At 39.4% G+C, this 13,163-nt stretch overlaps 1 protein-coding gene across 5 annotated transcripts in view; it reads left to right on the top strand.

Annotated features, from left to right (window-relative positions):
* The first annotated feature begins 2,106 nt into the window (after positions 1–2,106).
* The window catches only part of RAB30 (RAB30, member RAS oncogene family), a 73,181-nt gene continuing 62,124 nt past the window's right edge, over positions 2,107–13,163 (top strand). Inside the window, exons 1-2 of one of the 5 annotated variants that reach the window (XM_015600448.2) lie at positions 2,107–2,317; positions 7,053–7,100. The gene's annotated coding sequence lies outside the window, so the exon portion shown is untranslated. Of the gene's footprint in view, positions 2,318–4,143; positions 4,254–4,282; positions 4,304–7,052; positions 7,101–7,942; positions 7,965–13,163 lie in introns of those variants that run through there. The other 4 variants (XM_015600449.2, XM_006926659.3, XM_025042800.1 and 1 more) reach the window with 4 other exon arrangements.

Raw genomic sequence — 13,163 nt, 5'->3', positions numbered from 1 at the left:
ACCCTGTATGGCATGGTCATCTGTGTCCACTTATAGAAATGTGCACTGTAGAAAAACATGTAACTCAATCTGAGGCTTGAAAATATAACTTTTAGTAAAATGTTTTTCTTTTTCCCTCTTAAGTTTGCTTTTCAACTTGGATCAGGTTAGAATTTTTAATGTAACTGCTGGGTCTACAGCACCTTTGGGTTGCTGGCATTTCATTTATGAGACAGGTAAAAAAATTGATTATATTTTGGAAGAGAGGCAGACAACAGCTGTTCTCGCAATTTCATACTTTAGAATATAAAAAGCATTACTTTAGAACTTTGTAAGGCACAGCATAATTCTAACACTTCATAATTTAGAACATTTTTTTTTAGAGAATTAACTACAATGACCCTCAATTAAGACACGACCGAATTTTCATAATCAACTGCAGGGCTTTTTCAAGCTACTCAGGCATACAAGCAAAATCTATTCTTGTTAATTTTTTAAATTTCAGCCACTCTATCATAATCTCTTAGTAACATAACTCGGGAATTTTATATTCCTTAGGTGTTAAAGGCTTGAAAAACTTTTTTGCCCTGTATCATCGCTTTATCAAAGGAAGAAATAGAACTATATTTTGGTTAAAAACTTAGTAAGTTTGACATAAACAAATTGTTGAAAGAGTACATCTGACGTAATCCCTGTCCTTGGGGTCCTAACTACTCTGAGGCTACTTTTTAAAACCTTAAGGGGGAAAAAAAAAGCCCCGAACGAACTTACTTGTTCCAAAAGCCCTCTGCTAAATGCTTTACACAGATTATCAGAGTATTTGTTTAATCCTGTTCCATACTCCTATGAGGCTATTATCACTGAGGCTTAGAAATTTCCCATCTTTCCACAGTGTGGACAAACTCTGCAAAATAACGCACACACAACACTGTTTTAGTACCGCAATTGGAAAAAAAAAATACAGTCCATCTGAGATACTACGCAAAATAAAGACCAGTGATTTTGGTTTCAGTTGTACTCAGTTAAAAAAGTTAGTTCTTAAAGTAGTCGTAAATCTGAAGTACCACAAATTAAAATACAAATGTATTTTTAAAATAAGTTGGTGATCCGTACTAATGAACATCCCGTCGCTGCTGTATTTTAGCATACACTCTTAGGTTTATCCAAGAATCCCTGCTACTCTAGAACCGAGCGCCAGCCATCAAAGGCCTATTGTCAAAAATATTTCCCTTCGACATCTCCCTGCTTTCGCTGGTAGGTATGAAGAAGTCATTTTAAACCAGGTGTTATTCCTGAAGACGTCTCCTTAGCTTAATTGCGCTGCCAAAACACCGTCCGTCCCTTTGAAGTTTGGCTACGTTCCAACATCGATTTCTTTGGACTCTGTTACAAATCATTCTGTAAGAAAAACCAATGAGGTTCGGAACCTTGGGGAGGGGTAAGGAAGGGTGGAAAATAAATTAAGAAGTTAAAAATAAATTTGGGAGGGACAGCCCAACTTCGTGGGTGGAAACATCTCCGACCAAAGGCGAGAAGAGCAGGTCACTGCCCGGAGCCCCGGTACCCCAACGAAGATGCCAACTGCCCCGACTGTCCAGTTAGAGAGTCTAAATGATGAGTCGACTCCAGAAGTAAACTGACTCCCTGAATACCTTACTTAGAAAATGGAAAGAGGCGTAGCGGGCCACTGCAACCCCTGCAGGACCGTGAGGTCGAGACCCACTCGGCCTCTAGATATCGCCTCCAGCCAGACCCGCCTTACGTCTATCCCCAGATGCCGCCTCCACCGCCCGGTTGCCAGGCTCAGACCCTGGGCTCTCCGAAGGGTTTGTCCTCCACCTCACCGTCCCAATGCACCACCACTCGGCTCCCGCGTTCCCTAAAACCTCAGCCCGGCTCGGCGGAATCGTCCCGACACTCCTAACATGGCGGCCGAGCCTCTTAGGATCCTTTCGCTCGCCCTGGGCGCGTCCGACCTTGGCGCATTTTGGGCACTGTAGTTCCGGCAATTGCCTCAGGGTTCCGCCAAGCCTCAAGAAAACTACAATTCCCCAAATGCAGCGCTCCTGAGCATGGCTATTGGGGCCTTTTGGACAGGGATGATGTCATTGCAAAAACCCCACTGCATTCATTGTGCTACGGTCTATCCACCCCCCTGCTGCTGCTGGGCTTGCGATTGCCGCTCGCTCCAGCTGAGCTAAGAGTAGCAGCAGCACCAGGGCAAGGACTCACTCCAGTCCTTGGACTTAGGACATCGCAACACCTTCCGTTGCGCGGACGACTCATTCGCACATCATTTCTGTGTATGCCTGGGGTGGGGAGAAAAATCCCAAACCAGGTGAGTTGAAGTGATTTATTCAAATGATTTTTACCAAGTTATTCCTCCCGCTTAATTCTCAGGGCTTTCTTTTGGGAAGATGGGGGGGCGGGAGGATTGGGGAGGTGCTGGCAAGCGCTGCTAAGCGAAAAGCTCTGTGCAATTTGGGTCACTGCAAAGAACAACTCTAGCAACCTTCCCCCGCCGGAGGACTGATTCCTGCCAGTTCTCTAGTCGCAACTCCCCTCAACCTTTTTGAGGCTGAGAAAGGGGGCTGGGCTGGGGAGGATGTTGGGAAGAGCTCTTGAAAAATCAGGAGAAAGCAGAGGTGGGGGACTGCAGTCCTGTCACATACGGCCCGAGTGCTGAGGCTTGAGTGGGAAGGGGTGATGCGTGGGGAGAAATGGAGACAGTGATTTAATGTGGTCGCACTACTTTAGAACATTTCTATGTCGCTTGGGCGAGCACACACTATTCATTTTTAAGATGAGCGTGCTTCTGAGTAGGTTAAGTTTCGTGGGGCTCTATTTTATGTGCGTGTGTGTCTGTGTCGTTTGTCTCGCCTTTTCTGCCGATTTGAGGTGACAGTGTCCTTTAATGGTGCACTCCGTGCCAGTCAGAAACATTTCACGTGTCTGGGGAAGCTTCTGTTATGCTGCTGGAAGCAGCATTTTCGTTAAGTGTTCTCCCGACTGCAGAAGTGGAGCCGACAGATTTGTGCTTGTGTGAATGTTTTAAATTACATTGCAATAGGCTCCTTGCCATCGGCAGTGGTACCATAACGAGCTGCTGTTTCCTGAGGCACAGTCACCAGTCACAAATAACGCTTTGGAGATGGGATCATTAAGGAAACCTGGGTTCATTTTAACCCGTTAGGGAAAGGGAAAGTTAGAAGCACTGTTACTTTTCATTTGCCATTAATGAAAGGTACCCATAGAGGAGAGTGATCCTAACCAGGGAAACCAAGGCGCCTAGTAGAGTTTTTTGTTTGTTTTCTTTTTGTTTTTAAACAAACTTACAAATTTAACAGGACAGAAAGCATTCTGACTTGTATGATGTTGGCTCTTTTCTTGCAAGTTATTAGGATGATTAGTGCAATAAATATGTTACTTTGAGATAAACAGCTGGCTGACTCGAGAGCAGATGGGGCTGGTCTTAGCTGAGAGATCTACAGCCTTGGAAATGAATGGACCTGGGGTCAACCACACCCCCTCTTGGAATGTCAAAAGAAGGAGAAATGCCAGGATACTTTATGCTTAATTCTGAAATGCCAAAGCTTTTTTAAAGGCAAGTCAGGCATTGAGGGAAAGTCATTACTGGTTGTCTTCTGCTGCTAAACTAGTTTTGTTCATTTTTAATTCAGACCCTTAGATCTCCAAAGTTGCAGCTGGATTATACTTCGTTTAATGCTGCTTGTTACTGAATGCAAAGGACAGTCTATTGTATGCGCTTTGTAGTAGAGTGATTTATTGGAATGCAGTGAGCAGCTTTTGGATTTGAGAAAAGATGGACTGCCTGGCCTTGTCTCTCTCTATGTCTCTCTGTTGCTTACTCTTTTGGGCGCTTTACTCTTTTCCCTCATACCTTCCTTTCTCCACCTCTCGATACCCCTAAGTTCTTACGGTTTTCTTTTCCTTTTTCTCCATTTGCAATTCTTATTTTTCCTCTGTGTCTCCCTCTCATCACTAGTATACACGTCTCTTTTACCAAGTCTTTTTCCAATCTCTGAATACCCTCCCCACCCCTTCTCTACTTCACCCAGAAACTCCAGGGTGTGTGTAGACCGTGTGAATATTTATTCTACAGAGTCCTCTTTGAGGAGGCTTTGTCTTTTCTTTTTCTTGCAGTTGGTACTTGGCAGGATGAGCAACAACGAGCCTGACCCCTTGACCTGGTTTGTGGCTTCTGTGACAGACATAAGTTGGCCCCAGCAGCATGTGGACAATGAAATGTTGCAGTTGAGTTCATGCCAAAAGTATTGGTACCTGATTTAAGAACCGCCAATGGGTTAGCAAGGTTTTAAAATGCTTTACATGAAATGTTCTCATGATTCCTCAAGAATAAGTAGACTTTAAATGGTTTCCGCCTCATTTACTGTTTAGTTTTTTTTATCCCTGCTCCAGTAAGTGGTGGGAAGGCTGTTTTCCCCCCTTTTGTCTCTGTTGATTGCAGAGGACCATCCCAGGATGCCAAACTGCCCATTTGTTTTGTTGGAGACACCTGAAGAGACAACATCTTTCCCTCCTGTTGTTTCTTCTCCTTTGTGTTTGAAAGACATTTGCTATTTTATATCTGCCTCTTAAGGAGAAGGGTGTAGTGGTATTTGTTTGTTTGTTTACCATAGTGCTTCTCTAGGCATGGAAAGTCTGTTGTCCATCTGGAGGCAACTGATGTGACAGGCAGATTCAAGAGCTGTCATCCTAGACCTCTCTCTCACCATCTTCTCATTTCTAATTTTCTTCTTTTAAGATGCTCCCTCTCCCACCCACACATTTTATTGTTTTAGGGTGGAAAAATGAGCTAAATGCTGTGTTACCTTTGGCCCCATCTCTACTATCTCTATGACCTTAAATAACTGCACTTCTTACTGCCTCAGTTTACATATTTGTAAAGGAATAATTCTCTTTGCTCCTTTGTTTACTTTGCCTACTACAATCTGGCCCCAGCTTGTCATTCTGACAACGAATATTAGTTGTGCAGCTACTGTGTTCTAATAACTGTGGATACGTCAGTGAAAAGAGAAGCTTCTCTTGCCTTCATGGAGTTTATATTCTAGCAGGGGAGACAATCATTGGATAAATAATTGCAAGTGTGATGAATGTTACTGCCAAAGGGAAATGTTTTACAAAGTAGAATAGGAGTACCTAACTGGTGCTCTCCCCTTGTCTGGGGGAACCACGGAAAGTTTCCTATAGGAAGTGACATTTCAAGAGACTTGAAGAGTCAATGGAAGTAATTTAGGATGGCAATGGGAGGTGCTTAGAAGGGGCAAAGAGGATTTCTGACAGAACCGCATGTTCAAAGTACAAAAGGAAGAAACAGTAAATATGAGGATTTGAAAGGAAATCAGTCAGTATGTTGGGGAAGAAACCAAAATGAATAAGAACGAGGCTGGAGAGGTGGGCAGAGGCTACACAGTGGGCAGTTTTTTGAGCCACAGATGAATTTTGGCCTTTATCTTAAGAGCAATAGAAACCTAATAGAGAGCTTTAATTAGCTAGATCAATTACATATGTAGAAAGATAGTAAAAACGTCACCATGGCTGTTAAGTGGAGAAGAGATTGGAGAAAATTGGCCAAAGTGAATTTGTGAAGACCAAATAATAAGTCATTTTGTTGTCTATGTGCTTGATGATGGTGGCAGAGGGCTTGGAGAGAAGGGAAGAGATTAGAGAGATACTAAGTTTGAAGATTATAATTGATAAGATTGTTGATTGATTGGCTATCAGGAGAGGGAGAAGAGAGTCAAGATAACTTGAGTTTTTCCTTGAGCCGCTGGAGATACCATTGACAGAAAAAGAGAACACTGGATGGGGACCAGATTTTTGTTTGATTTTTTGAGAAGGAAGGACTTTTGTACATGCTGAGTTTGAGGTTCCAGGAAGACATTTAAGATCTTTCTCTTACCCTGTCTGCATGTACGATATGGCATGGTGGAATAGAAGAGAGCTCTGGTGGAGCTTTATTTATTAGCTGTATGTTGTTTGACATATATTATTTTTCTGACCTTTAGTTTCCTCATCTGTAAAATATATTTATTTCATGAGTTTATACTGATCACCAGCTATATGTGCACTGTGCTGGGAAGATAGCATTGAATAAGATAGTGTCTGCTTTGGAAGAATTTGCTTAGGTGAGGGAGAAACACATAAACAAATAATCACAGATAGAGGTATGTAGGCCTTGCTAGGAGAGCACAGTCCCAAGGGAGGCTTTCATTTTTCTTTCCTTGGAGAAGGAGTAGTATCCACAAAGTGGCTGGTGACTTTAGACGAGACAGGAAGGCAAGAAAGAACTCTCCACACTGTTACCAGGCACCAAACAGAGTACCTAGCATAAATTAGGGACTCTGAATATTTGTTGATTGAGTGAACTAACCTAAGTCACTAAGGGCCCATTCAAAAGCATGAAATACCAACACATTGGAAGAAAGCATTTAGTAATGCAAATGTCAAATGTAAAATGCTTTTAACAAGACCTGAAGCCTTTGGTTTTGTGGACGTTGTTTAGGGAAATTCAGAAATATTTCAGATCTGGTTTCTTTTTGATTTGTACTTCCTTTATTCAAATTAGTTTCTCAAAAATAATTTTCATTGTATAGAGTTTCCTAAATCAATGGATCTCAAAGTTTTGAATTTTATAGATATAGATATATAGGTTTGAGCTGTTGACAATAGTTATTTTTCTATAGTAAAGATATTTTTAAATGTCTCCCTTTACTTTTATCTCATAAAATAAAGAACATTAAATATCAAAAGTTGTAGGAAGAGCTTAATTTTAAAATTAAAATATATTTAGCTTTACAAAACGTTCTCTACATTGTCTTTATTTCTCTCACTTTGTTGTAGAATAGTTAAAAACGAAGACAAACAGTGAAAACACCAGGATGTTATAATAATTTATGAAGCCATTACCCTATTTTCTTGGCTCTGGTGAAAATGTGTCCCATCACCAAATGAGAACATTTCCAAAAATGAACGAATTTCTTATGGATCACAGTTCATTTATTTTCAGTTTCTTTGTTTCTTCCCCATAGGAATCCAACTGTTGAAAACTAGAAAGGCCTCCTCAAGATTAGTCTAAGGTAGGGTTTTTTAACTTGTCCATGGAGGATCCTCACGGAGACCATAAACTCCTGTGATCATACGTTAAAGTGCATGTATGTGTGCTCACATGTGCAAGCACATATTTTCTATCACTGCATGTGTGTCCTTGGGCAAGTTAGTTTACCTCTTTGAACCTGTTTCTTTGCCAGACTGTTGTGAGGTTTAAATGAGATAATATGTGTTTAATGTCTGGCACTATACCTGGTATATCTGGTGTTCATGGTAGCTGTTTTTATTTATTGTTTTAAATATTTTATTTACTGGCTGATGCTTGCTTAGTGACAAAATGAATAAAAAGATAACTTGGTGTAACTATATAACCTGGTGCAATGGAAGGTGCACAACATCATTGATGTAGAATTCTTGCCAGAAATGTTAAACCTAAATCTAATCATGAAGAAATAATCAGGCAAATCCAGATTGTGGGACATACCGCAAAACAGCTGGCCTGTGATCTTTCAAAATGTCAATGCCATGAAAGACAAACAAAACAAAATAAAACAAAATGTATGGGTGACTGATCTAGATTAACAGAGACTAAAGAGCTGTGACAACCAAATGCAACATGTAACACTTGATTAGATCCTGGACTTTAAAAAAAAAAAGCTATAAAGGACATTTTGGGAACAATCCAGGAAATTTTAATGGGAGCTGCATGCTAGACAATCAGTAACAATGTTAGTTTTCTTGACTGATTCTGTCTGCTGAGCCTGACATGTTGTGAGTATTGGTGTTTAAATCAGTTGCTGTTCCTGAATGTCATCTTTAGAAGTGTCAAGGGTTGCTTCAAAGCTAGAAGATGTCAAGGGTTGCTTCAGAAGGTAGTGATTTTCTTGATCACTGTAAGTATTTAACCAGCCTGTGAGCTGGAATACCATTTGTTGGGGATCTTGTAAGTGATCTTTGTGCCCTTTCTATACACGATACTGTCTATAAGAGTGTAAACTTCTCCAGCTGGTAATCTATTTTTGATAAGACTAGAGGTAGTAATGCAGGTGGACCTGCAAACTAGCTGAAGTGAAGAGGAAAGGATGAGAAGGGGCACATAAATATATACCTTTAATTTGTTTCTTGATTCTAGACATAAATAAGATTAATAAAAATTTATTACAGAAACACACAATGAACTACATTGGAAAATTTCCCCTTAATTCTACTCCATAAAGAGAATCCACTGTTGAGATTTTGCTGTGTATTAGTATATCACACATATACTAATGATATTATTGTAACACATATTGTTTTGCTTGCTTTCTTTACCTTAGTATATTTTGGGCATTTGTCCCATGTATTTGCATGTTGCTCTAATTTACTCATTTTAAGGGCTTTCGGGCAATGCTGCAGTGAGCATTTGAGTATGCATCCTTTTGCGATGAATTTGTGAGAATATTTTCATAGGATGTGTCCTAGGGGTAGAAATGCTGGGTCAAATGATATGAATAGTTTCCCTTTAATTGCCCCCTGATGTAAATTCTTATCAGTGAATGACAGTGCCATTTCTACATACCGTTGCCAAGTTCATTAGCCACTTGAGATAAACTCTCTCACTAAGGGAAGGAAGTTGTGATTGGTGGAAAGAAAGTGGGCAAAAATGGAATCGCAGAGTTCCTGCTGGGTTTTGTGGATGGCTGTAATGAAGGTAGATATGTAAATAACATAGAAACCTCTGCAAGAGAGATAGATATAAGATACATTATCCCCGCCCTGCAACACAGCATGGTGTTTAAAAAGTGAACTGAAACAGCAAAGCAGCCAAGAATTTTTCCCAGAAAATTCTGCAGAAAATTTTATTTTTTGTTATGGTTAACTTCACTAAAATGTGGACACCATCAACCTTGAGATGAAAATAACCTTTTCTCCTCACTTCCTCTGTCACACAACCACAGCAGAAAGGGTAATTTAAGTTCCACTTTTTAAATATCTGAAGCAGGTGGTTGAAAGTCCTGATTATTCACCTTTTTGATTATCAATAGAAGCAATCCCAGGGCAGATTTTTGTCATTTTTCTTTAGTAAAAGTATGAATTTAGGAGTGGCCATTAGTGACTCACTCTGACCCAACCAGGACCCTAAGGAAGATGTTGCAAGGCTCATTAGCTGTGAATTATTTCCATCCTTTTAGCTAACTATTTTCATTCTTTTGTGGCTGGATGGAGCAAACACAAATTTGAGTTGTGTGCTAAGTGGGTAATTTATCTTTTCAAGCAGCAGTTTCTTCATCTATGAAATGGAGATTATAGTGAGGCTCAAATGAAATAATATTTATAAAGGGGCTTCAGCAAACTTGTGTGCACATAAATATGTGCTGTTGTGAAGGTGTGGCTGTTTCTGGCTGGGCCAACTCATATTAATCTTTCCTTTAATTCCAATGGCATTTGTAGCCTGAAAGACATTCTGTCTCATAAAGTCTTATTGTTACTTCAACAAGTATTTGTGAGCATAAGCTAAATGCAAGGTCCTGTGCTGGGTGTTCTGATAGGGAAACAAAGGTGGAACCATCTAGTTTTCCTTCTTCCCAACTTATTTTCTAGGAGACTAATATCTTTTAAAGAGAGCCTTCAATAAAAGATGCTTATAGAGGTGTTTTATGTAAGCTGTCTTACTCTCTCAATCCTAGTTGGTAGATTTTAGCTCAATTTTTACATATAAATGAGGAAACTTCTTAGTGAAGTTAAGTAATTTGTTTTGTTTTTTAAAGTTGCCAAGTTTAAAAAAGTGTTCAGATATAGGTCCTAGGTAGATTTTCTGGAACCAAAATCATACTGCTTCTCCAGCTGCTTCCTGTTTTTGCCTTGCCTTCTGATCAAAAGTGTAACCTTTACGAAGGCGGGACTGACTGGTGGCCTTTAATGTAGTTCATTTTACCTATAGGCACAGGAGAGGAGCTTTCAGTAGGTCTATTGAGTTGGCTGAAACTATGATCTGAACTGTCATAGCATCTACTCGGTACCAGATGGTTTACATGTTTTATTCGATTTCCCCCCCCAGCTTATTTTGAAAAATTTCAAACATATAGAAAAATTGCAAAAATATTACGGCGAATACCCCATACACCTTCATCCAGATTAATTTGCTTTCTTTTTCCACACAAGCGCATGCACACACACACACTTTTATTTCCTAAACTACTTAAAACTAAGTTGCAGATGTCACAGCACTTTATCTCTAAGCACTGGAATGTGTATCTCTTAAGAATATGGACATTCTCCCATGTAACCATAATATTATATTGAAACAATATTTTCAGTTTTTTCCCCAGTCGTTCCAATGTTATTTATAACTTTTTTTTTCTTTTTGACCCAAGATATAATCAAGGATTAGATCTTTTTAGTTTAGTAGCACAGTGCCCCTGCCTTTTTTGTCTTTTATGACATTGAAAATTTGAAGATTGCAAATCTATTGCCTGGTAGACTATAAATTAGATTTGTCTGATTGTGTTCACATTATTAGACTCAGGTTAAACATCTGAGGTAAGAATTCCCCATAGATGATGTTGCTTCCCTCCCCTTGTATTGCACTAGGTGACACATAATGTAAGTTTGTAACATCACTGGTGACAAGAGGTTCGATCATTTGGATGAGGTAGTATTGCCAGATCTCTGTATTGTAAAGGTACTCTTCTCTCTTTGTAATTAATAAAATTATCTGTAGGGTGATTCTTTGAGATTGTGTGACTATCCTGTTCTTGAACAATTTACATCCAACTGTTTTAACATCTATTGATAACCCTTGCCTAGATCAATTGGTATCTATAAAAGGATGAATTTCTATGTCTTTCTTTCCTTCTGTATTTGTTACCTGATGTTCTTCTGATAGATTAGCTTTTAGTGCCCTCCCCCAGCCCCTCACCTTTTTTGTTATCACTTGGATTCCTGCATTCTTTTTTTCCACCCTATGTATTATAATCCATTACCAACCTTCTGCCTTCTTTTTTTCCAGCGTTATGCTTTATGATACACAGATTGTCCCAAATTTGGCCGCAGGGTTTCTGTTCTATTTTACTTAACCCTAAAAACAACCTGATAAAGTAGGTGGGATTTTACCCACTTTAAAAGTGAGGCAATTAAGGCTCAGAAAATACAAGTAACTTCCCCAGAGTCACATAGCTAGTTAGCAGATGAGACCAGATGCAAACCCAGTTCTGACTAACTCGAAAGTTGTCCCTGCTACTCGTGCTGATTCCTGGTAGTCCAGGAGCAGAATGCCATCTGATGAAACCAAGTAAAAACCATTGCATCATTGGTGGTAACAGCAAATGGTTGGAAACAACCCTAAGTGTGCATCAGTGAGAAACTGGATAAATAAATGGGTGTGTTCACACAAGGGAAAACTATTAATCTACAAACAAGAATTAGGGTGTTCTGCAGATACTGATATGGAAAAATCTCCAAGGATATATGAAGTGAAAGAAAGAAGGTGGCAGAACAGTGCAAGTTTTGTGAAAGAAGTGAGGCTAAACATATTTTGATTTGCACAAAGAATTCCTGGAGGAGTATAAAATAGCAAAGTGGTTACTGGTACAGGGTAGCAGGAGTGAGTGGTTGTGTGTGTGTGTGTGTGTGTGTGTGTGTAGTGAGATTTCTTGAGATTTACTATTTCATAAAATGCTGACTTTTTAAATAGCTTTATTGAGATGTAATTCACACATCACGCAATTCACCCTTTTAAAGTGTAAAATTCAGTGGTTTTTAGTATGTTCACAGAGTTATGCAGTCATCAGAATCTAGAACATTTTCATCATCCCCCAAAGAAACCTTGTACTCATTAGCCATCATTTGCTATCTTCCTTACCCTAGCATTCCAGTCCCAGGCAACTACTAATTTACTTTCTGTCCCTATAGATTTGCCAATTCTTGATATTTCATATAAATGGTCTTTTGTAACTGGGTTCTTTCACTAGCATAATCTTTTCAAGGTTCATCCACGTTGTAGCATGGATCAGTAGTCCATTCCTGTTTTATTGCCAAATAATATTTCATTGTATGAAGATACTGCATTTTATTTATTTACTCATCAGTTGATGGACATTGGGGTTATTTCCACTTTTTGGCCATTTTGAAGAATGCTACTGTAAACATTTGCCTGTAAGTTTTAAAGCAGAAATTTGTTTTTATTTAATTTGCATCTGTATCTAGGAGTGCAATTGTCGGGTCAACTGATAACTCTATGTTTGAACTTTTGAGAAATTGCCAAATCGTTTTCCTAAGCAGCTGCACCATTCTATATTTCCTCCAGCAGTTTCTCTGTATTCTTATTATCTGTCTTTTTTTTTAAATTCTAACCCTTCTAATGTGTATATCACATTGAGTTTGAACCACACGAATATACTACCAATGTATTATTTATTCCAAAAATTAAAGCAAAAAAAAAATAGAAATGATGTCTCAAAATGAAGTTTCAGATGGCCAGCTGAAAGGTCAGGGTATGGTGAGTTTTGGCCTTTGGGTAGGGATGATGTATTTAAAGTTTCCTGGTTCAGCCTGGTGTCCTAATGCATGTACATTTCCATCTTCTACTTTTTAGTACCAGCTGACTTTTCCTCCTCCAGTGCTCTCCTAGGTTCATTGACCAGAGAGTGGGGTGCTTGGGTATACAGTGCTGACTTAAGGATTTCTTGTCCTTTAGAAGCAGCCCTAGAGAGAGTGGCTTGGATCATGTTAGTTTTTTAGATCAGGGGAAGTACCAGGATTCCATGGGCCATGGTGTCCTCATATTGTTTTTCCTAGTATGCATGGTAAGGGCAGTAGACAAGGCTGCTTTAGCCATTGGTGACTGATCTATAAGGCATGGGATGCTTTAGAAGAATTCAAAGAATGAGAGCTTACAAACTGAACTTTGAATTTGTGTTCTGGCACTTTAAAGCTGTGTGATCTTAGACAAGTCACAACTTTTCTGAGTCTTATATTCCTCATTTTTGATAGAGGAGCCTAGTCTAAAATATCTCTTCATAAGATACTTATTAATTACAAAGGGGGAGAGAACTGCGTTACAGAGCACAAAGGTGGTTGACACCATTTTCACTAAATGATCAATGTTAATTCCA

Source organism: Pteropus alecto, unplaced genomic scaffold (assembly GCF_000325575.1).
Source record: "Pteropus alecto unplaced genomic scaffold, ASM32557v1 scaffold7, whole genome shotgun sequence".
Taxonomy (NCBI): domain Eukaryota; kingdom Metazoa; phylum Chordata; class Mammalia; order Chiroptera; family Pteropodidae; genus Pteropus; species Pteropus alecto.
This window is presented reverse-complemented; position numbering and strand designations above follow the sequence as displayed.